Genomic DNA, 26,345 nt, shown 5'->3' with positions numbered 1-26,345 from the left:
CAGGTCATTGCTCTTTACTTTGGACTTAAAAACAAAAGGCCTCAAATGTCCCCTTCCCTACCTGCAGTCTGAAACATTGAGTTTCACAACTTGTTCCTTCGAGGGTGCTTGGGCAAGAAAAAAATTATAAATGGATAATGATATTTGCATGATCTTTTACAGTTTTATGAGCTGCTCCCCACTAGCCTTTGCATTATACTTAAGGGTTCTCAGGATGTCTGCCTCTTGGGTTATTGAGCAAGACGATTCACTCTTCCTGGTCTAAAGAAATAGGTTAGCCAAATAATGGTGCTTCTGGCCCCCAATCCACTTTACTAGAGAAATCACGTTCTAAGGAGGCAGAATAAATCAGAATGCATAGAATGCACAAAAGATATTCCAGAGAGATTTACATAAGGTGAACTGATTTTGTTTGCAAGATTGTTCTTCCTGAGGCTGAATGGTAATGGAACTCCTCGGGTGTCAAACAAAATACCACTCACAAGCTGGTTGATCTTGAGGAAGTTGTTTGACCTTGAAATTACTTTTAAAAGAAATATATATATACATATATAGAGAGAGAGATAGATAGATACACATACACATCTATCTCCAGAAATAACATTCCCCATGTAATTACTGTGTAATTACTATGTAACTACATGTGTAATAAACTACTCAGTTTACTCCTTTCTTTCCTTAGTTCACATGTTCTCATTTTTAATTTTCAGTTCTCTTCTATTTCTGTTTGATCATTGTTCAGATGTAGCCTCCGTTTCACTTTGCCCCAGTTGCAAGTACAGATTCAATGAAGTCTTTCATGTCCAGCTTTCAACGAATGTTAGAAGAACCGATGAACATAAAAGTGTGACAAAATGGGTAAAAAGAAACAAGGGCCATAAGAAGGATATAGACCACAGGGTTTGGTATGTCGAACATCATGTAAAATAATCATATACAGAGAGCGATGAGACTTTATTTTATATTTTCATGGTGGATGAAAAATTTTATTATTGCATATAAAATTTTATTATAAATTTTATTATTTTATTAAATAAAATAATATTTTATATTATTCATAATATTTTATTATTGCAAATAGATGAAAATTACATTATAACTACATGCTCTCTATTATCTGAAGAACTTCTAAAAAGAAGTCACTGAAGAATAGAAAGAAAAATTCACCAGCCTTCTTCTACCTTGAGTTACTTCTCAGCAAAACCACAAAGCAGCAAAAGTGATACTTAAAAAAAAAAAGTGTGTATATATATATAAAAGGAAATGGCTTCTGTTTGTTCCTGGAATAGAATTTGAATTAAACTTAAAAAGGAAGCTTGCTTCCTCTTGGTAATCAAACTGTATTAAAATAAATCAGAAGGGAAAAAATCAGTTATGTAATTTTAGTTGACAAGGAATTTAACTGTGAATGAGCCGGTCATGTAACTAATTTTGCTTTATACTACAATGATCCTGTTTCTTCTCGAATGGGATAAAGATTTTAGTTATTCTCAAATGGCCTATATATCTCATTAATTCAAACTCCCCCAGATGGTACAAGATTGACATTATGAATGGGTTTCTCATTCCACAGGAATAAATCTTTCGTTGATCAACTATAATATGGAATGCAAAACCATCAAATACCATTTTGGGCATATTGACTTCATTTCAAACCTGCCTTATGAATGATCGATCACATGCAATGGATTTTTCCAGACTCTTTGAAGGACTTCAATCACCCCAAACTCTCCCCCTCATATAAAATAGTGACTAGATTTTTCTACCTATGTATCATTTTGCCTGCATAGAAAAGGTGATGTCTTGGTGAATGATTCAGAGTGCCAAAGGTTTGAAATATTCACATGCCTGAACATCGTAAGTGAAACTCATCTTAACCATAAAAAGCGAATTACTACCTTTCTTTATCTTTCAGCCTCATTCAGAGCAAAACAGAAACTGATACACTTGTGATTTTTTTTTTTCTTAGAAAGGGTCATTCTTTTCTTCTAAGTATTGCTTAACCAGTGTAGTAGGAATCTAGAGATGCTGGTATCCATATGGTCCCCTCATGGAGAGAGCCAGGCCTCATGAGATTGAGGTCAACATGAGGTTGGAAGTGGAGAGAGACAGAGACAGAGACAGAGAGGGGTCTGACTACATCTCTAAGCCCTTGGTTTTAGTTATGCCCAACTGCAGTCTGATTCCTACACTTTCCAGTGACATAGTCAATACATTATCATTTTTGATTGAGTCAGTTTGAGTTGGATTTCTGAATGGCTTGAAAGGTCTTAAGTACTCTAAAAATTAGTCTATAGAAATGAGGTTTTACATGAAACAGACCCTAAATCATGGGCTTGTGGGAAACAACATGTATCATAGGGCAGTGAAAACTCTCCTATCCTGGCTGAGAAGGAATGATCCCTGATAGGTGAGAGCAAAAACAACTAGTTAAACTGTTGCCATTTTTTTTAAGTAGACTTTATTTTTTTAAAGATGTTTTAGATTCACAGCAAAACTGAGCAGAAAGTAGAGAGAGTTCTTATGTACCTCCTGCCCTCACACATGCACAAATTCCCCCACTATCAATATCATACACCATCTGGTTCACTTGTTATAATTGATAAGTCTGTATTGGCACATCCTTATTACCCAAAGTCCATATTTTACCTCAGAATTCATTCTGTCACATAGCAACAGGTTCTATGAATTAAGGCAAATGTATAATGACATGTATCCACTATTGTAATATCATGGAGAATAGTTTCACTGCCCTAAAAATCCTCTGTGCTCCACGTCTTCCCCCTTCCCTCCTCCCAACCCCTGGTAACCACTTTTTACTGTCTCTACTCTTTTGCCTTTTCCAGAAAATCATATAATTGGAATCATACAGTAAGTGGTTGGCTTTTCCAACTGGATTCCTTTACTTAGTAATATACATTTAAGTTTCCTCTATGTCTTTTCATGGCTTGATAGCTCATTTCTTTTTAATATTTGAATAATAAATGCCCCATTCTTGAGATGTACCATTTTATTTACCCATCCATTCACCTACTGATGGTCATCTTGATTACATCAAAGTCTTGGCAATTATGAATAAAATGGATATAAACTTCTGTGTGCAGGATTTTGTGTGGACATAAGTTTTTAATTCATTTGGGTGGGTGTTAAGGAGTGTGCCTGATAAAGTATGTTTAGTTTTGTAAGGAGCTGCCAAGCTGTTTTCCAAAGTGGCTGTACAATTTTGCGATCCTACCAGCAATGAATGAAAGTTCCTGTTGCTCCACATCCTCACCAGCATTTGGTGTTGTCAGTGTTCTGGATTTTGGTAGTGGCATCTCATTGTTATTTTAATTTCCAGTTCCCCAAAAACATGTGATATTGACTACCTCATATGCTTATTTGCTTTCTGGGCATCTCCTCTCGCAAAGGGTCAGGTCAGGTCTTTGCCCATTTTCCAACAGGTTGTTTGTTTTCTTGTGTTGATTTAAGAGTTCTTTGTAAACTTTGGTTAACAACTCCTTATCAGATATGCCTTTTGCAAATATTTTCCCTCTTTTTTTTTTTTTAATCAGAGTATATGCTTATTCTAAGCCTTGATTTTGGGGGATTCAATGGAGAGATATCAGGAAATTAGGGTGTGTTGAGAACTTCTTACCAACTTCTATAAAGTGATACAGGTAACAAATTTCTATCAAATGTGGTCTGTCTGAGAAACAGACAGGAAAGAAAATACATTTTTTCTAAGAATTTAAAAATACATTTTTCCTACAGCCATAAATCCAACATGGTAGAATGGCTGATGCACTTGAGTTTTGCAGAGTTAAAAAGCTGGAATCTCTGCACAAAGCTAAAGTTAGGGAGAGCAATAGAAGGAAATGTGCCTGCATATTAGACTGAGAGAGGGACAGCCCCACACACATGCTTTGGGGTTCTTTTTATTGACAAGGATGTCAATTGCCTCCATTGTAAAAACCATTCTATGACATGTAACTTGCGACAAGTGGAAAGTGAACTGTTCTGTAGTTCTTCTGGCTATAGTTTTTCCACAGTCAAAAGGCCGGCTGTCAAGTTGAATGCTAAACTTACAGAATGGATGAAACATTCAAACCTGTTGCTGTGTGGGGTGCCTGGCTGGCTTAGTCAGTTAAGGGTCCATCTCCTGGTTTTGGATCAAGTCATGATCTCAAGGTTGTGAGATTGAGCCCCTCATTAGGAGTCATGCTCAGTGGGGAGTCTGCTTGAGATTCTCTCTCAGGGTCTCTGCCCCCTCCCCCACTCTAATGTGTGCTTGTGTGTGCTCTCTCTCTTAAACAACAACAAAAAAGAACCTGTTTCTATGTGACAGATTTTGTCTTGATTCAAGAACCATAACTGATCAAGATCTATGGAGTTGAATAAATTTGAATAGACAGAGGCTAATAGACTTTAAAGGAAATGGGCTGCCAGAGGAATCCCAAACCTATTACTGAAGAAACAGACACCCTGCAAAAATACAGCCCCTGGTGAGCCCCCCAGGCCTCAAAACCCACACCAACTAGAAATAGACTAATGTAGGACATTCCCCAGACAGTAAATTCTCCCCAGGGCAGATCCCAGCTAAGGCAGATGTTTACAGCTCGCATCCAATCAGTGAGTCAGTGCCTGCATTCTGGCCAGTTATTAAATATTTTGACAGCATGTCTAATGCAGAGGGAGACACTTTTCTGAATTGTGCTTGAATGTATTTTTTGTTCCTGGACGACTGTCTTGCTTAATATACTTGAGATGGTTTCTAGTGTAGATATCAATCTAAACTTTAATCAACTAATAGAATAGTATGGATTTTTACCTAAAATATAAAATCAGAGTAAAGGGAAAAAAAAAAAAGAGTACCATGTGGTGCTGGGAAAGGCTTAAGCAAGCCACTCGTTCTAATTTTCTGTCCATGTAAAAGGAGAGACCAAGATCCTTTCAGCTCCAAATGCTTATGATTCCACTTGGGGTAAAGCAAAAGTGAAAGAGCCAAGTAAAGGGAAACTGAACACTACTCTAAAACAGCCAGTTCTAGGAAATCAGCTACCTACTCAAATCTGGCAAGAAAGCGTGCAGTGAATAAATACACACACAGATACTCACACTGTTAAGAAAGCATTTCCTAAAAGTGCCTTGTTTTATTGAAACGCATGGATGACATTAGTGAATCTAGCATGAGATAGTGTCATGGGCGGTTTTGGGGGTTTTTTTTGTTTCTGTTTCTGTTTTTGTTTTTTTTTTTCCTTCTGGGATCTGAATCCTTCCTACAGTGATCCCTCTCAGATTAAACTGAGAATATTTAAGGGAAATTTTGTTAACTAATCTAGGCATGCTCAGACTTAGATCCTTCTGTATTTTTACCACCGTATAAACACATTCGGGAAGTCTGAAAAGTATCAGCACACACCTAGCCTTTTTCTTTCTTTCTTTTCCTGAGTCTATCTTCAGAAACAGGAAAATCTGGATGCCTGGGTGGCTTAGTCCTTAAGTGCCTGCCTTCAGCTCAGGTCATGATCCCAGGGTCCTGGGATCGAGTCCCACGTCAGGTTCCCTGCTCAGAGGGAAGCCTGCTTCTCCCTCTATCCTTACCCCCTGCTCATGATCTCTCTCTCTCTCTCTCTGTCTCAGAGAAATAAATAAATCCAAAAAAGCCCACAGAATTTATAAAAAGACAGAAAGAAAGAAAGAAACAGGAAAACTCAAGAGAGTGGAGATAAGAAGCGAAGAATAAAGAAAGGAAGAAAGAGAACACAAAACAAGGATATAGGTCTTAGCAAAAGAAACATATCTCTTGAATGTGTTTACTGTAAGGTAAAACAACTGCAAAGATATAGTTCAGTCTTTTTTTAATTTGTTTTAATTAACGTATAATGCATTATTTGCCTCAGGGGTACAGGTAGTGAGTGATCAGTCTTACACAATTCACAGCACTCACCATAGCACATACCCTCCCCAGTGTCCATCATCCAGCCACCCCATCCCTCCCAACCCCCTCCCTTCCATCAACCCTCAGTTTATTTCCTGAGATTAAGAGTCTCTTATGGTTTGTCTCCTTCTCTAGTTTCGTCTTGTATCATTTTTCCCTGCCTTCCCCTATGATCCTCTGTCTTAGAAACCAAAAGAACAGTAGAACAGATCAATGAAAGTAGGAGGTGGTTCTTCGATAGAATAGTTAAATTGATAACTCCCTGGCGAGACTTCTCAAAAACAAAAAAGAGAAAGGACCCAAATTAATAAAATCATGAATGAAAGAGGACATTTTCTAAAGGGAAAAACAAACAAAAAAGCATATTCTATATTTCTTCTTTACAAATTAAATATATATGCTTATTTCCCCCAGTGTACTTTAATTTCTTTGAAATTATAATCATTCTCCAGAGACAATCTTGGGGGTTAAGGACATCAGCTTTAGTCCTTGTTAGTGAGACTCCCTCCAGCCCTGACACACACACAAAATAAGGTAAGGTGAATCCTAACAGAACAGGAAAGCATTGAATTAAAAGAAGCCAACTTTCTGCCTATTCGCTGGGTAGGATGAGGGAAGGGTTAGTGAGTGCTTCTCCTGGTTCCAGCTGCCACTCTCTTCCTCACGTCTGGTAAGGAGCAGAGCTTTCAGACTCACAGATTTGATGCCATAAGAGATCAGACTAGATTTACACTAAGCAGCACCAGCTACCTGGGGACTGACAGAAGTTCTGAAGATCTAATACTGAAATACAACAGAAAAGCAAACGTCAGGACTGTCCACTAAGTATCCCAGTAGATTTTCTTTTCTTTTTTAAGTGATCTCTAAGCTTTGCACAGTGGCAGTATCATAGCCAATGAGGTTTATCCGAGGCGCGATTATTGCTAATTAAGTTAATTAATTAATCAAGTAATCAATTAATTAATTGATTAAGTAATCAAGAGTTACATACTGTAGTGACTGAGCCAGCCTGATATACCGCCCCCCCCCCCCCAGTAAATTTTCTTAAACCTGGGACCTCCAAGGCCTCTATTGGTGAACTTTCCTGAAAGTCTCACCTTTCTTAGTTGGGGTGCCACAGAGGCCAGACAGAGTTGTTCCATTTCCTTTCCTGCCCAGGGACACTGAGCTTCCCAGGGGCATGGTTCTGAGCCATAATGTGTGTGTTTTGTTGTGTGATGTGATAGGAAGATTCTAGAGCTCTGAGAAAACTTTATCCACATACCCCTGGGCATATGATTATCACGACGGATTTGTTTAGAACAATCCAAGAACAAAACAAAGACCAAGGAAGAATTTATTTCTCCTTAAACTTGAGGAGGCTCCAGAACTTCCCACAAATCTATTCTAAGTGACTTAAGGCCGTCAAGGCCTGTGCGTATGGAGGTTTTGTTCGTAGATTTTGCTACACAAGTCAAAGTCCAACAAGCAGGCATTCCTGTCCACTGGACGAAATTCACTGAGTGACCTCTGAGGGAACTCAGCTGCTGTTTCTTCCTCCTTCCCACCTTTCCTCGTTCCTGCCTTCCCTCCTCTCCAATGTCAATGCAGACAGGAAAGTCTTACACTTTGGGTTCTCTGGAGATAAGGAATTATTACTTGAACAGCTAGCTACAAAGATACACACACATAATATATATTCACACATATAAGATTAATATATACTAGCCTGCATGCCTGTATCCTTAAAGCTGCAGAAATGTCTTTTCCAACTCGCTCTTCTCATCTATGAGAACAGTAGCCTCCCTTCACACTTGATTCCAATGGTAAAGAGGAAGGGTGTGCCCCTCCAGGCGGATGAAAGGCTTTTAAACCCAACCAATCTGGTTCAGTCAACTAGAAACTGCTCCCTCAAGTGACCAAACCAGTGCTTAACTGATCAACAGCAACTGGCAGGAAATTCATCTGGAATTTCCCAAGTACTGGGTGGGGTGTTTTCGATAAGTTTTGAACTGAATCCAAGGTAAGGGTGGACATTCATATTTAACTAAGAAACTGAACAAAGGCTTTATTAATCTAAAAAATAAGATTAAGAAATCCTAATAAACATAAGGGAAAAGGAATGATAATGATAGTTTTTTAAAACTGTCTTTGGATGTAGATGAGCTCAGAATGTGTATTTGAAGTAGTTTGTTTGTTTTTAAAGATTTTATTTATTATTTGACAGAGAGATCACAAGTAGGCAGAGAGGCAGGCAGAGAGAGAGGGAAGCCGACTCCCTGCAGAGAAGAGAGCCCGATGTGGGGCTCTATCCCAGGACCCTGGGATCATGACCTGAGCTGAAGGCAGAGGCTTTAACCCACTGAGCCACCCAGGTGCCCCATGAAGTTGTTTGTTTTTATTTCAATTTGCAGCTTACCTTCATAGGCTCTGTGAGATCAAAGGTTTTTCTTTTTTTAAGATTTTTATTTATTGGGTGCCTTGGTGGCTCAGTCATTAAGTGTCTGCCTTTGGCTCAGGGTCCCACAATCCCAGGGTCATGGTATCGAGCCCCACTCAGCTCCTTCTCCCTCTCCCGCTCCCCTTGTATTCCCTCTCTCTCTCTGTCAAATAAATAAATAAAGTCTTTTAAAAACATTTTATTTATTTATTTGGGGCAGGAGAGTAAGTGCAGGGGAAGGAGGGAGTGGGGGCTGGGGTGGGGAGGAGCAGACTGCCTGCAGAGCTTGGAGCTGAGCGGGACCCACGAGATCATGACCTGGGTTAAAATCAAGGGTCAGATGCTCAGCCGACTGAACCACCCAGGCACCCCAAGACCAAAAGTTTTGGTGCTTCCCCCCACCCTATTGTTGGGTCCAAAATTTGACCCTGTCACTCTTTTTGTAATTACAAATTATTAGGAGGAGAAGGGAGTGTGCTTTGATAAGTCTAATCAATTTCAGGGCTTATCAGAATAAATCTTATCAACTTAAAGAGCCTAGAGTTCTATGAGAAATGAGTTTACAAGTTACTGGCTGTGTTGCTCCTGTGGTCTCCACCTTCCCCTGGCATGGACAATTGAGCAGTTGATTCAAGAATAGAAAGTAGGGGCACCTGGGTGGCTCAGTGGGTTAAAGCCTCTGCCTTCAGCTCAGGTCATGGGATCTCAGGGTCCTGGGATCGAGACCCGCATCTGGCTCTCTGCTCAGCGAGGAGCCTGCCTCTCCCACTCTCTCTGCCTGCCTTTCTGCCTACTTGTGATCTTTGTCAAATAAATGGATAAAATCTTAAAAAAAAAAATAGAAGGTAAAACAGACAATGTCATTTGAAAGAAAACAACCCAGGGACTGTGAATTTTCACAGGATATGTGTTGGGTAATGACCCCGTTGGTTCCCCTGAAAAGCGCACTAGATGGGACAGAAACACGTGAGGGATCTTTTTGCTGGTTTTCTCACTGCAGTAGAAGTCAAAAGCCAGAAACTTCTTCAAGCCCCAAAGTAAGGAGAATTGTGATCTTAAAGCCTCCCTCTTGCTAGTGTGAGCCGCTGACTCTGGAAGGAGAAGCCAAAGTTGTTCTCCTGGAAAGTGTCACCATACAAGGGCCATGTATTCGGTGGAGGTGTTATGTAGACATTCACTTTGTCCATAAATGTCTCTTCTAACTTCTCTTGCCCTCCTTTCATGCCAGGAGACAGAGTGAGAAAGAGAAAGGAGCATGAGCTATATAGTATGAGGGAGTTAGTTCGAGCCAGAGCGCTGCTGTTGTGGAGCCGTGGGTCCTCGGATGATTCAGCTTTCTGAGCCTGAGACTCCGTCTTGCCCACGTCTCCATCACCTCCAGGTGGTAATAGAGACCAAATGAGGTGTGGAGGTGCTTTGCTTACGCAAACATGAAGTACTTGCATTAGTGCCTGCCTAAGAAGAGTAAGAATGCATGCAAACGTCGTTTTCTCATTCCAAGGACTGAGGACTGGAGAGTAAAACGAATCACCCTAGGTTTCTGTTTCCACTTTTGAGGTCCTGGGAGGCATTCTGATCTAAAACGAATAGACTGAAGTCTGCAAATACTGTTGCTGTGGTATTGGCAGGTCACCATCGGCTCTGCGCTTCTATTAATTACATTATCAGCAAAACGAGGAACGGTGTGAGGCAAGAAATGCATTATGTCTCTGAAGTTCTTCACAGCGGCCAGAGTGTAAGAAGCACTCGTTATTTTAGCCTAAGTGGAATCAGCAAAGAGCCGAAGTGAATAATCCTCTTATTATTATAATAAGGTGCAAATTTCAAGGTAAATAATGAAAATAATTATCATAAAGTTAACAGAATCATTATAATTAGTGGCAATGATGCACTAATTTCCAGTCCAGAGAATGTGGGGGAGCTGATTCCATGTGGAAAAGACATATATTTTCTCGGACAAGACTGTAGGATGGCACAACGCAACACCCTTTAGTTCATATTACCCTGTGCAACACCATTGAAGGAGGGTCATTTTTTATCAATAAGCGAATAAGTAAGTTTTTTAAAAAATCCACCTTCTAGAAGCATTTGGAAAATTCTTTGATATTTAGGCCAGTACATTTTGGAAACATTTATTGCGTTATCATCTTTACCCATTTCCTCTTTGTTAGGTAACGTTCCCTGATTCTTTGTGTATTTTTACTTCTTTGGTTTTTACTTAGTCTCTTGATACTCTTGACACATGACTAGACATGAGTCTGGAGCAGTTCGCCAACATCATTTTCATTAATTTCATGAAATTCTACATCTTTTGCAAGAATTGCACCATCACTCTGCCACGTAGTTGCTTTGTGTTATCAGATGTTTATAATATTCTACCATCAGTAAGAGACAGCTTGAAAAAATGTTTACTGGTTAATCAGGAATAGTCATTCAAGCCAAGCTGGGAAAGTTGTGCAAAAGGGGAACAACTTCATAAGTATTCGGTTCATCAATGAATACTTTCATGTAATGACAAACTTCCTTCCTATCAAACCATGTCTTAGAGGAATTGGGGTGATGAAAACCCAGCTGAGTGCCTGATAATGCTTTTTCCAATGGGAATTCTTTTCTGTGTTTGTTGATTCAACCATAATGCACTAGGTTAACATGTATTTACTGTCATATAAAGGAATAGCATTTGCTTGTCAGTTCCCAGTTTGAGTTAAGGAATGTTAACTTTGGCAAATGATTTTAAAAACTATTATTATTAAAAACTATCAACAGGGTGCCTGGGTGGCTCAGTTGATTGGGCGACTGCCTTCAGCTCAGGTCATGATCCTGGAGTCCCAGGATCGAGTCCCACATTGGGTTCCCTGCTTGGCTGGGAGTCTGCTTCTCCCTCTGACCCTCCCTCTTCTTGTGCTCTCTCTCTGTCATTCTCTCTCTCAAATAAATAAATAAAATCTTAAAAAAAAAAACCAAACTATCAGCAGCTTAATGTCAAACAAAACTAAAAAGTGATACCTTACTGTATTTATTGTTTCTACCAGTAAAGACTATAGTTTATTTTTGTCCTATAAAAAGCTGGTAATTCAATCAAAAGAATGACTAACAGAATGAAAGATTGGGAGAAGATGTTCATAATGCATATATTCAAAGAAGGACTTGTATCCAGGTTTAAAACCTAATTTTCAAAAATGAGCAAGTGTTAAAAAAAATGAGCAGGTGTTAAAAGGCATTTCACTAAAGAGTGTATCCAAATAACTAAGAGACAGTGTGCCTGGGTGGCTCAGTTGGTTAAGCATCTGCCTTTGGCTCAGGTCATAATCCAGAGTCCTGGGATCAAACTCCGCATCAAGTTCCCTGCTCCCTGGGAAGCCTGCTTCTCCCTCTGCTTCTGCTGTTCCCCCTGCTTGTGTTCGCTCACACTTTCTCTCTCTCAAATAAACAAATAAAAATATTTTTAAAAAAAGAGTATAGGGGCGCCTGGGTGGCTCAGTGGGTTGAGCCGCTGCCTTTGGCTCGGGTCATGATCTCAGAGTCCTGGGATCGAGTCCCATATCGGGATCTCTGCTCGGCAGGGAGCCTGCTTCCCTCTCTCTCTCCCTCTGCCTACTTGTGATCTCTCTCTCGCTGTCAAATAAATAAATAAAATCTTTAAAAAATAAAAAATAAAAAAAAAATAAAAAAAGAGTATAAATTGCATGGCCTCTTTAGAATATGGCTTGACCATATCTACTGAAGCTGAGCACATGTATACTCTCTGACCCAGCAATTCTACTTTTGAGTATATGCCTGACAGAGACAAGCGCTATGTTTACCAGGAAGACAGGTAGGAGAATGTTTATACCTTCTCTATAAATAGCCTCAAACTGGAAAGAACTCAGTACAGTAGAATGGATGAAAACAATCACTTGTCACTTCTTTTGGAATACTACATAGAAATGAAAAGGAACTGCTGAGCTATGTACTAATGTGGTAAATCATAATGTATGATTTATACAAAGTTCAAAAACAGATGAAACCAATCAATGGTGATAGAGATAAGGACAATACTCATCCTGGGTAGGGCACAGTATTCAGAGGAAGGTAACACAAGTGAACCTTCTGGGGTACTGTAAATGTTTTATTTTGATATGGGTGGTGTTATACAGGGGTATATGTAAAACTTAAGTGAGCTATGCATGTATATATATATTATTCATGTATAATTTATACATTACTATACATGTAATATTTAACTGTATATAATATAGGAAAAAAGCTAGCAGTGAGTGAAAATTCTGTTGCTAAGAAACCTAAACCTCCAAACGCAAACATTTTAAAATCTTAACAATGTAGCATATTTCACTAGAAAACCCTAAAAATATTAACTTGTAAAAAAAAAAAAAAGAATGAATGGGGATGCCTGGATGACTCAGTTGATTAAGCATCTGACTCTTGGCTTCAGCTCAGGTTCATGTGATGGAGCCCTGAGCCAGGCTCCAAGGTCAGCACGGAGTCTGCTTGAGATTCTCTCCCCCCCGCCCCGCACCTCCCCCCCTTTCTCTTTCTCTCTCTCAAGTAAATAAATCTTAAAAAAAAAAAAAAGACTGGAAAGATATTTAATAAGATGTTAATATGGGATTGTTGGTTGTTTTTATTTTCTCCTTTATACTTTTCAATATTTTTTCAGTTTTCTATGATTAGTCTCCCCTAATTTATAATCAGATAAAAAATACGCAAATAATATTTAAAATATGTGCTAAAATGTCAACTAAAAGTAGTATCTTATTTAATTTCAATTCATTGAGTTATAACATTAACATTTAATAGCTTTTCTCTTGGGTATTTTTTTAATAAAAGAAAATTAAAAATTATCTCTCTTTGGGCTAATACTTTTCTGGATAATAGACACTGAAGGCTCATATTTTTTCTTTTCTTTTTTAAAAAATATTTTATTTATTTATTTGAAAGAGAACATGAGCAGGAGGAGGAACAGAGGGAGAAGGAGAAGCAGACTCCCCACTAAACAGGGAGCCTGACGTGGCGCTCAATCCCAGGACCCCAGAATCATGGCCTGAGCCGAAGGCAGATGCTTAACCATCTGAGTCACCCAGGCGCCCCTATTTTTTCTTTTATTAAAGCCATATGCAAGGTTGTGTCTTTCTTGCTTCATCTGATAGCAGTACAGCCTGGTGTGAAGCCTGTAGGTTCATGTCTGACTGCCTGAGTGGGCAGACTCAGCTGTACCATCATCCAGTTCATGACTACAGGCAACCGACTTAACCTACTCTAAGTGTGTTTCTTCTGATTTGAGGGTGATAATAGCAGCCATATCAAAAGGGCGTTGTAAAAAAATATAAGCACTTTTTATTACTGTCACTGCTAGGACATATGATTAAATCGTTTTTGCTCTATATCTCTGTTAGTCTAGTAGTACTGTTTGCAGAAAATTTTTTTTAAGATTTTAATTTATTTATTTGTTCATGAAAGACAGAGAGAGAAAGAGAGAGAGAGAGAGGCAGAGGGAGAAGCACACTTCCCTGCAGAGCAGGGAGCCGGATGCCAGACTCCATCCCAGGACTCTGGGATCATGACCTGAGCCGAAGGCAGACACTTAACGGACTGAGCCACCCAGGAGCCCTGTTTGCAGAAAATTTTGAAGGATATTTCACTATAAAAATTATTTAGTGTGCTGAGCTCTCAAAAGTTGAATAGCATAGCCTTAACCAACTTAACCATAGTCTAACCAACTCTACCAATCCACACTGGACGTCAGCAGTTATCGGCATGATGTAATCCTCATAACGACTCCAAGATGTAAGCAGAGTAGTACCACTGTTTTATAGAAGCAGACATACCCTGAGGTCCAAAGAGGCCAAATGAACCCCCAAAACACAAGAGCCCAGATTGGAGCAGGTCTTCTGACTCCTGTTCCATCACATCACAACCGCCAGAGCACACATAGGGGGATTTCCTTGGGGCTGAGTTTAACCTTTGATTCTTTTAGGCTTCTCTGATTTCTCCTTTGATCTGAGCTGGGTCCATCACCCCCCTGCACTCTCCCACACTCTTCCCATCAACCAAACTGCTGATCGGTGAACTTCCCCACTTACCCCCTGGGCTCGCTCGTGGTGGCTGTTTGCCAGTGCCTGCCTGCCATCCTTCAAAGCTAAAATCACACTCTCTTCCTTCGTCAAATATTCCCTAAATTTCTTCATTCAGTATTCTGTTTAATTTTAGCCTCTTTGAATCCTGGTAACCTTTTGTTTTTCCTCTTACTCAGCACTTCTAAAGCGGTTCTGCATTCCGTGGTTGGAGTAATTCTTTTCCCCCCTCCACTTCCATATTTATCTTAAAAGACTTATAGTACCCAGCATCATGGCTCAAAAAGGAAGATGCTCTGAATGGATGGGTAAAAGAGTTGACCATTTAGCAGGCAAAGAGGCACACATTTTAATATGTGCTTCACGAGACAAGATTGGGGGTACAAGTCATAACACACAAAAACACCTCCCTTTGCTGGGGTCTTTGAATGTAGTGAGGGACTTGCAGATTCTAGTTGCATTTCATTCATGAAATTTTTTTTGAGGTTTTAAAAATAGGATTCTTGCTCAGTTGTCCTTGGATCTGACCTCATTAATATACTGGAAATGAATTTGTTCTCCTTTGCGGGCACATTAACTCCTACAGGCCACAGAGATGGGGCACTCAGAAAATTCCCTGAATGTCAAGCAGATCAGACAGAGGGCTGCGGTCAGAGCCCCTCGGCAGCAGATCTGAAGCCAACCTTTCCCCAGGTGGGTCAGGATGCTCCTGCCCAGGGCAACGTCATTTTCAATTGATTTGTTGAACAGACTTCTCAATATGAATCACACTGATAGAAAAACCCTCTTAGATGTGGCACAATTATGTGATCTAATACAAAATGTGGTCCTAGAAATTAGGTGAATAATGCATTTCAATTTTTATGCATTTAAATTTTTTAATGTCTCCCTTTCTGACCTATGAGTTTCATATGGCTCAGGATATACTTGAAATACTTTATACAGTATATCTTATCTGTTAATAAATATTGAACCAAATGTGCACAGTAAAAAATATAAAAATACATTTGTATTTTGAGCCAAAGAATCTGTGCTTTTAAAAAATAAATTTGATGTTTTTAAAAGTTTTGAATTAAAAAAGAAAATAGAAGGCTTCAGCTGTCTTGGGATCATGAGCCACCATATTATCTCCAGAAGTTCTCAGTAACACCAAGGTTAAGTGGGTGTGAATTTCGCCAATAGGGAAGTGTAGTGGGAATTTCCAGGGTATTATCGGAGATGAGCGGGTCAGTGGCCTGGAGATCAACCAGATGAAACAAGTAACAACTGGCTGATCTCAGATTACTTGCTGGGAAGAACTGTGTATTAGTCTGTGTTCTCTAAGAAGAAGGCCAGTAGGAGATACACAGACATATAGATGGATCCATTTTAAGAAATTGGCTCACGGCTCACACAGATGTGGAGGCTGAGAACTCGCAGCATCTGAGTCAGCAGTCAGCAGTCTGAGACGGAGGCAAGCTGCTGGTACTTTCAGTCCAAGTTCAAAGGCAGAGAAAACAGACGTCCGGGCTTGAAGATGAGGGTAGTTCCTTCTTACTAACTGAAGGGGCCGAATTTATTCTATTTATTTTAGTCTTCAGTTGGTTGAATGAATCCCACCCACAATGGAGAAGATAATCTGCTTTACTCAGGCTACTAATTCAAATGTTAATTTCATCCAAAGCTCCCTCACCACCTGGCTCCGAAGGCTGTTTGACCGGAATAACGTTTGGCTTAATAAATATCAGGGCACTTTGTGACCCAGTCAAACTGACACATGAAATTACCATCACGAGTTGTTTTAACAGGATTTTCCCCACTGCCCAAAAACAATCAATGCAGCTCTCAGAGTTGGAGCTTAGGGTCAGAGGACTCACCTCCTCTGGGGTAGAGTGACATGATGACAGACAGAGCTCAGACTTCGGAGTTAAATTGATCTGAATTGGAATCTCACATCTCAGCCACTTTTTACCTATGTGCTCTTAGACCAACTGATGAACCTCTCAATCTCCTCACCCAGAAAGCACAACATATTGCAGATTATTAGGGGAAAACATTTGTGATGTGATTGTCATATACGTAAGCATTTAGTACATTTTGTTTATTATCCTTAGTGCTTCCCTCAGGATGTATGTATCAGTGATCCAAAAAATAACTATTCTGCCCTTAATACTTTAGGTAACATAGAAAATAGTTTGTAGATGGAAGATAAATCAGTGTAGTTTGAATGTAGTATTTTTGAAGGTATGTTCAGAGGTTTTGGGTTTTTTTTGTTTTTTGTTTTTTTAAAGATTTTATTTATTTATTTGACAGACAGAGATCACAAGTAGGCAGAGAGGCAGGCAGAGAGAGAGGAGGAAACAGGCTCCCCGCAGAGCAGAGAGCCTGATGCGGGGCTCGATCCCAGGACCCTGGGATCATGACCTGAGCCGAAGGCAGAGGCTTTAACCCACTGAGCCACCCAGGCGCCCCTTTTTTTTTTTTTTTTTTTTTTTGGTTTGTTTGTTTGTTTGTTTTACATCAGCAAAATATATCTGCAACTTTAAGTTTTGGAAAATCAAACCAGACCGTGATATTAATTCTTTATATACTCCATATTCCTCTATAATGTGCTTTGATTTTGTGACATCCTGAATTTTCACTGCGTCTTCGATGTGCCTAACTTGGCAAGGCAAGCCGAAAGCTGAGGGCACCTCTCCATCAGTGTCCGTAGTCCGCAGCGTGTTCCCTCTTGTTTACTTCACCCTCCGCATTAGTCATGCCCATTTGGAGACCGAGAAAAACACAGTATTGGGACCATAACAGGGCATTTTAATTTGGCTACGCAGAGCTTTCTGTTGTGGCCTCAGTGAAAAGAACAAGTACCGCGAGGGCAGATAGAACACTGCCTGTCACTTTGGCTGGGGATCCTACTCCCTTGCAACGAAGCTGGAACAAATTATCCAGGCTTAATTATAACTGACCTGGCTAAGACTCGACCCTACAGACAAATCTCACAGACAGTAGTCCCGGAATGGGGCTGACCTGAGGGGAGCTGCGAAGCAGGGAGTGTCGTCCGTCAGGGACCCTTATTTTCTGTTTTCACACTATTTTCCCCCTCTCCAGGCCAACTTTCATTATGTATCTCCTTTCTTTTCTGTGTTTTCTCAAGGCCTCTGTTCTGGCACGGTTAAAGCTGATTTGGAATTTGGAATTAATGACCAGTTATTTCACCCCTCGGGGCGTATCTGGGTTTCAAACAAAGATGGCAGTTACAGTGCAATTGTTGGCTGAGAGGTGTATGTCTACGACTTGGGGTTCAATTCCCGTCTCCACCACTCATTACTTCGTCTCCACCACTCATTCCTTGGTACCCATCAGCATCTTGGTTACTTGCCCGTAAAAGCAGGACAATAAAAATGACATCCCAAGTTGAGTGAGGACTCAGTAACATCTATAAAAAAGAATGCTTTGGTAAACCTTGGATTATTACAAACACCGTTAGATACTTTTTTTTTTAAAGGATTTTATTTATTGAGAAAGAGAAAGAGGGTACACAGTGGAGGGAAGGAGAGAGAGAGAATCTCAAGCAGACTCTCTGCTAAGTGTGAAGCCTGACGTGGGGCTCTATCTCACGACCTCACAAAAAAAAGAGAGATCATGACCTGAGCTGAAACCAAGAGTCAGGCACTTAACCAACTGAGCCACCAGGTGCCAAACGCTGTCAGTTATTTTTATGATTAGATCAATACCACTAATTTTTCCATTTCCCTCACAGGATTCTTGAGGTCCCTGGAGGGGGTCCTGCTTACCACTGATCCCCAAGGACCACCTGTGCCGAGTAATGAGGAAGGATGCAACAATATTCACTAAATGAATGAATGAATGTGTGTATGAATGACATGGGAAATGGGCATTTTGAGCTGAACGCCTCATCTGTGCATCCCTTTTCTGCACAGACAGTCCTCAATGGCCACAGAAGAGAAACAGAGTCCTCTTTTTTGATTGACCAATAAACTGACAACTTATGTGAAGTATTCACCCCTAAGCATATTGGAGTTGCAGTTTATGAGGTCCTTTTCTGCTCACCATAAGCCAAAATTAGTGCTCCAAAGTGGGCAGAAAAAAATCATCTGATCCTCAAACTCATACTTAAAAGGAAAGGCTAGTAGTTTATTTTTAGTGTTTTTTTTTTGTTTTTTTTTTTAGATTTATTTATTTGACAGATAGAGATTACAAGTAGGCAGAGTGGCAGGCAGAGAGAAAGAGAGAGGAGGAAGCAGGCTCCCAGCTAAGCAGAGAGCCCGATGCGGGGCTCGATCCCAGGATCCTGGGATCATGATCTGAGCTGAAGGCAGAGGCTTTAACCCGCTGAGCCACCCAGGTGCCCCTTAGTTTTAGTTTTTGTGCCTGTGAATTTTGAGCCAGGATGACCACTAGGCCTGGATATAGAAACAGTGACACTATGATTTCTGCTAAGTGCCATCCTACATTAAATGTCACTCGTATTTTTTTTAAAAGCGTAATTATTTCAGAGAGCCCAAAGGGCTAAAATTTGCGTGTGTGAAGTAAACGTGAAAAACCCCTTCCTCCCTTTATTATCTGTGCTGTTCGGTCTCGGGCTACAAAAGCACTGGGGGTGGGGCCCGGCTTACGGTCTCTGTGTGCTGAGTGTCTTCTGTTTCCAGATCCACCCTCCACCTTTCTCTGTGGACCCACAGAGTTTGGCCAATATGGGCTGCTCACACAGGGTCCCTCATTTCCAGGTCAGCAGAACGGAGGGCAGAAGAATTGGGGGTATTTATTTCCCTGGTTTCTTCTCTAATGGCTTAGCAAGGGACACTGGATATTAGCATGGGGTTTCCTACCTCCTTCTTGTTGCTACTGGCCCCAAAGTGTGCACTGTCTGTTGGTGGTTTCTGTAATCGCTGCCCACATCTTTCTTCACATAGAGCGCCTTTGTTAAAGGCCTCTCAAATGAGCCAGCGGAAGCATGCCTCTTTCCTGCCAGGACCCCTACTGATATACCTCCCCTGCAGAGAGACTCTAATGCATCTGTGAGTTGGCCTTTGTGTCTTAGATACTTAAACATCAGCAAAAGTCTGGGTGGGGAGGCACCTGGGTGGCTCAGTTGGTTGAGCGTCTGTCTTTGGCTCAGGTCAGGATCTCAGAGTCCTGGGATCAAGCCCAACATGGGGTTGCCCTGCTCAGCGGGAAGTCTGACTCTCCTTCTCCACCTGCCCACCCCCTGGTCATGCTCTCTCTTGTTCTCTCTCCCTCTCTCAAATACATACATAAAATCTTAAAAAAAAAAAAAAAAAAAGCCTGTTCTATCCATTTCTCTGAGCAATTCACCTACTTCATTTTTATTTATTTATTTATTTTTTAAAGGTTTCATATGGCTCTAAGTAATTTCATAAATATTTCCATGTGTTCTTTCCTGGGTCCTGTCTACGAGGTTGGCGAGCGTCAGGAGCACTCACACACGGGCCAGGCTCTCACAACATGCTCAGCGCCAACAGCAACAGTGTCGCCTGGGACCTTAGAAAAATGTGAATTGTTGGGCCCAGACCCAGACCTACTGAATCAGAAATCTGGGGAGTGAGGCCAGCAATTTGTGCAGCGATTTCTGTTCTAGCAAGCCTTCCAGATGATTCCAATACAAGCTGAAGTTGGAAAACCACCAGTGTAACCTATGGTTACGTATGCATTTTAATGTAAGGAACCGCATCCTGTTCTATCCCATCCTCCACTCCACTGGAAAGGACTTTCATTTTCCCAGCTCAGTGGTCTTCTCAGACTGGAGTACGCCAATGCACCAGAATGACCCATTTAGGAAGCTCACTCAAGATCCCACACCGGATTCAGGGATCAGAATTTCAACTTTGAGAACCACTGATTCCTTCATCAGCTCAAAATGACAAGAACCACACCTGGAATAGATAGGACAAAGCTGAAGGAAGAATGTCCATCATCTGGATGTGGTAAGCTCTATGGAACCAGAATTACTTTGGACCTTTCTTTAGATTGTGGTGTACTGGCCACCGGAGGAGAAGGTTTCCTATACAGCTGGATCATGTTCATGGCAACTTTGGATGCAGACCAGAGTCAAATAAATGACCTGTTTTGAAGGTGCCTACCTCCCATTCCTCTCTTTCTCATACTCCGCTCCCCTCCACAGCTCCGACCGAGTGAGCATTCCATCCAGTTATCCCAGGCCCCTGATGATTGCGCCCTGTCCAAATCATTGGCTGGCTAGCCACTAGTAGATCCCTTCTCTCAAAAAATGTGCACAAGGCCTTGCTCCTCACAGAGTGGTCCGCGGACCAGCAGCATCAAGCTATCACCTGGGTTTCTCTGGGCCCACCTAGACCTACTGACTTAGAATCTGCAGCCTAACAAGATCCCCGTGTGATTCACATGCAGACTGATGTTTGGAAGCTCTGGTTAAAGCGACGAAAACCTTTTAGAGATTCGGGAGTGGATACTTCAACTCTATCCAGAATTGGTGGTCATTTAAAAAAAAAAAGAAAAGATTTTATTTATTTATTTGAGAGTGAGAGAGCTAGAGAGAGCACAAGTAAGGCAGGGAGGGGAGAGGCAGAGGGAGAAGCAGACTCCTTGCTGATCAGGGAGCCAGATGCAGGACTCAACCCCAGGACTGTGGAATCATGATCTGAGCCGAAGGCAGATGCCTAACCAAATGAGCCACCCAGGCACCCCAGTGGTCAGTTTTGATCATACAAAATTATGATGGATTCTTGAAGAAATTAAGAAAGTCTGTCTACTGACAGCAAGTGGCCATTGGAGAAGATTAGAAGAAAGAAGCAGATATTAGATATATGAAGAAACAGAGAAAGTAGCTGAGTTCTTGAATTTTCTATATTAGGCTCCCTGATAGCAAGCTTTCTTTCATTTTTCGATCTTGGACATCCAGGAGATTTCTGGTTGTATCATTACAATAAACTTCCCTTTTTACTTAATCTAGCTTGAACGAGTGTCTGTTTCTGGCCACAGATAACTTGCAAAGAGATGAACAAAAGAGCAACTAAAAGAAAATTAAAATAGATGTTTGGAGTCATTTATAAGGTATATTGTATAGGGTGTAATTTACAAGTAAATTACCTTTTAAAAATTTTAAATAATGCATAGTCATTAAGAAAAACTCAAAATTTTCAGAGAGAAGCAAAATGGAAAAAGATCTTTCTTCCCCTAAGAGCCTTCTTCCTACTTCCTAGAGCTAAGTGGTTAACAGTGTCTTGTATAACCTTTAATAATTTTTTCTGTGTACCTATAACTACCCCTGTTCTTTCCCTTGGCACCAATTGAGGAAAAAAACAAAAAACCCTGGCTTTCGGTCCCATATTGAACTTGAGTTGGAAGAGGCAAGTCCAATCCCAAAGTGGAGGGTCATGATTCAAAGCAGAAAAGCTTTGAAGAGCAGTTGAGAAAACTGTTTATTGGTGGTTTGAGCTTTGAAATGACAGATGATAGTTAAAGAAAACATTCTGGAAAACAGGGCACACTTACAGATTGTGCAGTGATGAGAGACCCCTCCTCCAAACAAAACCTTCCAGCGGTTTTGGTTTTGTGACTTACTCCTGTGTTGAAGCGGTAGATGCAGCCATGTGTGCCAAACCACACAAAGTTGGTAGGTACGTAGTGGAACCGAAGAGAGCTGTTTCTAGAAGAGAGCTGTTTCTAGAAGAGAGCTGTTTCTAGAGGGATTCTGTAAAGCCTGATGCCCCTCCCATAGAGAAGAACATTTCTGTCGGTGGTATTAAAGAAGATACAGAAGACTATAATTTGGGAGACTACTCAAAAAGTATGGCAAAATTGAAACCATAGAAATTATGGAAGTTAGGCATAGTGGAAAAAAGGAGGATTTGCTTTTGTAGCTTTTAAAAAAAAAGACTTTATTTGTCCGAGAGAGAGAGAAAGAGCACAAGTAGAGGGAATGACTGGAGAAAAGGAAGAAGCAGACTCCCCGCGGAGCAGGGAGCCCTATGTGGGGCTTGATCCCAGGACCCTGAGATCATGACCAGAGGTGAAGGCAGACAATGAACCGACTGAGCCACCCAGGTGTCCCTGCTTTTGTAACTTTTGATGATCGTGATACAGTTGATAAAATTATTGTTCAGAAACACCACACTATTAAAGAGCATAACTGTGAAGTGGAAAAGGCCCTTCCTAAACCAGAAATGCCATCTGCTGGATCACAAAGAGGTCATGGAGCTGGATCTGGCAACTTATGGGTTGTGATGGAAACTGGCGGAAGGGGAGGCTCTGCTGGTGGAGGTGGAGGCAGGAGCGGCAGATATGGAGGAAATGAGAGGGGATCTAAGGGATCTGGAGGTGATGGTGACGACCATGGTGGTGGTCCTGGTTGTAGCAGTAGAGGACGCTATGGTGGCAGCAGGCCAGGATATGGACACCAAGGAGGCGGATGCAGTAGCGGTGGTGGAGGATATGATGGTCACGATACAGGAGATAATTTTGGACCTAACTATGGTGGTGGTGGGAACTGTTAGGATTTCAGAAATTAGAGTGGACAACAGCAATCAAATTATGGACCCATGAAGGGGGGCAGTTTTGGTGGGAGAAGCTCAGGGAGTCCCTACGGTGGTGGTTAGGTATCTCGCGGTCAGGTGGTGGAAATGGCAGCAGAAGGTTCTGAAGAAACTCAGAAGAAAAGGCGTACAGTTCCTTGCAGGAGAGAAAGCGAGGGGTTGTCAGGACAGCTGCAGGTCACTTTGAGACAGTCGTCCCGAGTGCATTAAAGGAACAACAAAAATCTGCCACAGAAGGAACGATGATCCATAGTCAGAAAAGTTACTGCAGTTTGAACAGGAACCCCTTCGTGGTGGGACCATCACAGCCATACTTTGCAAGCAGTGCAGCTATTGATAAAACCGGTGTAGTGTCAATTACATGCACATTCCTGAGGTCTTTTACCTGCTGTAGCTTTGTCTTTGTCCATGTCTTTGCAGTACATCAGGTATATTGCCCTGTAAATTGTAGTGGTGGCACCAGAAATGAAAAATTAAGGAATTTTTAACTTTTTCAAAAAAGAAAAAAGAAAGAGAGAGAAAGAAAGAAAGAAACAGAAAGCTGATCACCTTATTATCACTATGCCTGGAGAGATAAATTTAAAACAACTTTTAAAAATACCCTTCTAGGGGCACCTGGGTGGCTCAGTCATTAAGAATCTGCCTTTGACTGGGGTCATGATCCCAGGGATTTGGGATCGAGCCCCACATCAAGCCCCACATTAGCCCTGCATTGGGCTCTCTACTCTTTGGGAGCTCTCCTCTACTGTTCCCCCTGCTTGTGCTCTCTCACTCTCTCTGTCAAGTAAGTAAATAAAATCTTTAAAAAACAATAAATTAAAAAAAAATACCCTTCTATACCTTATTATTTATAAAATAGTCTTTGGAGGCCTACAGTAGGGCAAACACTATAACTGCCCCGGATTTAAAGTATGGATATGCTTTAAAATCATGTTTTCAGTTTTCATTGAGATTCATTAAATAAATAGTTATATCAAAGTTCCTGTTATATTCACTTTAAAATATTTGAAGACAATATCCAAAGCACAGGTAGGAATTTTCTTTAATATTTAGTGCTAGGGAAAGACCGTCACCCCTGAGAAACTGAAATGCTTCGTTATGTAGTAGGCTGAATCATTGACCATGGTTTTGACTTTTTGCCTCAACTGTCAGGGTGCTCAGAGTCAAACCAGAAATTAACCAAAGAAACTGATTTTTCTTTTTCTTTTCTCCTTTTCTTTCTTTCTTTCTTTCTGTAACCTCTATGCCCAGGGTGGGGCTTGAACTCACAACCCCAAGATTAAGAGTCAAATGCTCTACTGATTGAGCCTGCCCGGTGCCCCGAAGCAACTGATTTTGCTAGCTGGCAGATTTTTGTTCTTTTCCTTGGCTATGAGCTCCTATTTCTATGTCATTATTTCATTATATATTTTGTTTAATTATAAGTTGCTCCAAGTATTTTTGTGGAATAAAGAAGATGTTTAGACAAATATAACCTTTTACATGGTAGAACCAAGGCACTAACAAAGACTTACCTATATTTGCTGAGATATTTGCTGGCAGAGCTGGAAATGGAATTCTGGTTTACTAACTGCTAGTTCATGCCCTTTTCTCTGTTCCATGTGAGCTGAGTGAGTGACAAGCTATTCCCCCTTAGCCACAGAACATACTATGTTTTTTAAAAGTATGGTTGGGGTGCCTGGGTGGCTCAGTGGATTAAGCTTCTGCCCTAGGCTCAGGTCATGATCTCAGGGTCCTAGGATGGAGCCCTGAATAGCATCGGGCTCTCTGCTCAGCAGGGAGTCTGCTTCGCCCTCTCTCTCTGCCTGCCTCTTTGCCTGTGATCTCTGTCTGTCAAATAAATAAATAAAATCTTTAAAATAATAATTTAAAAAAAAAGTATGGCAATCTTGGGGCATCTGGGTGGCTCAGTGGGTTAAAGCCTCTGTCTTCAGCTCAGGTCATGATCTCAGGGTCCTGGGATCAAGCACTGCACAGGATCAAGCACTCCCTGCTCAGCAGGGAGCCTGCTTCCCCCTCTCTCTGCCTGCCTCTCTGCCTACTTGTGATCTCTGTCTGTCAAATAAATAAATAGTATCTAAAAAATTAAGAAAAAAAGTAAAAAAAATAGAAGTATGGCAGTCCTGCAAATGTCACTGTTGAATGTTCTTTGAATTGAATACGTGCTTTAGCTTTTGAAGGCCACCTAGCTTGCCTTATGGACTGTTTTCAAAGGCAGTTTCTTCTCATCTAAGGACCCACCCAGTGCTGGGTGCCTAAGTGGATGCCTAAGGTTTGCCCGCAGGCAGAACAAAAGATGAGGGTCCTATATTCTCTGCTGCACTAAATGGTCCTTCAAAATTGCAGAACACCATTTTTTCTGTCAGCTTCTTCCCAAGGGGATGACAAATACATGCCTTGAATAAAAACATGTAAGAGAAACAAACACTTTGGTGGATGGGGAGGTGAGTCACACTCTAACAAAGGATCAATAAAAGTCCTTTTTCTGTTTTGCTTTGTTTTGAGAATTCAGTTGTTCTCTAGCAGGTACTTAATGAGGATTTTAAAGTCTCTCCACTTAAAAAAAAATCCAACTTAATTTATTCTGTTATGAAACATAGTATGGCTTTTTATTTATCTTTGATAAATATAACACATTACAGAAAGCTACTGGGAAATCTTTTTTCCAAAATTCCAGGTGAAACACAACAATATGGAGGATGGTTAATGCCATCTCCTTTCAAGAGTGCCCTCTGCTGGCAGTTGCCTTGAATTTAAAAATATTATACGGTAGGTAGGCTTCAGGATTTCATTTGCTGACCAAGTTGTTTTTTGTTGTTTTCTTTTTAACCATTAGGCCTTTACATTTTTTTTTATATTTTACTTTGCTTTGTTTCATTTTATTATTTTATTTGTTTGACAGAGAGAGAGAGAGAGAGAGAGAGAGCACAAGCAGGGGAGCAGCAGTGAGAGAGGGAGAAGCAGACTCCCTGATGAGCAGGGAGCTTGCCTCAGGACTTGATCCCAGGACCCTGAGCCAAAGGCAGACCTTAACCGACTGAACCACCCAGGCGCCCCAAACCAAATAAAATTTTAATGCGTTAGTAAAAAAAAAACAAAACAAAAAAAACAAAAAAAAAACTGCAGGAAAACAAAACGGATTTTATCTGAAGGATATAAATAAGCAAATATACTAAGTATAATAGTATCAGGCATAATTTTATACGTTAGGAAGAAAAACACTGCTTTACTTTGTGAGAACGTAAGAACATTCGCTCAGCCAAGATTCCTTGAGTGCCTATTCTGAGAGAGGACTGTGTCAGCCTTCAGGGTGAGAACGGGGCTGCTCACTTGGGCCCACATCAAGGATCCCGCAGTCTTGTGAGGGAGTCAGACCCACTAAAAACTACCCGGTGCCGAGTGCGCAG

At 40.9% G+C, this 26,345-nt stretch overlaps 2 pseudogenes; both read left to right on the top strand.

Moving 5' to 3' along the window:
- Positions 1-6,786: 6,786 nt before the first annotated feature.
- Positions 6,787-6,915, top strand: LOC123941026 (annotated as a pseudogene).
- Positions 6,916-21,896: 14,981 nt separating this feature from the next.
- LOC123940870 lies at positions 21,897-23,001 on the top strand (annotated as a pseudogene).
- Positions 23,002-26,345: the final 3,344 nt, after the last annotated feature.

Source organism: Meles meles, chromosome 4 (genome assembly GCF_922984935.1).
Source record: "Meles meles chromosome 4, mMelMel3.1 paternal haplotype, whole genome shotgun sequence".
In the NCBI taxonomy this organism is placed as follows: domain Eukaryota; kingdom Metazoa; phylum Chordata; class Mammalia; order Carnivora; family Mustelidae; genus Meles; species Meles meles.
The sequence above is the reverse complement of the archived record's forward strand: the minus strand, read 5'-3'. Positions and strand labels throughout refer to the sequence as shown.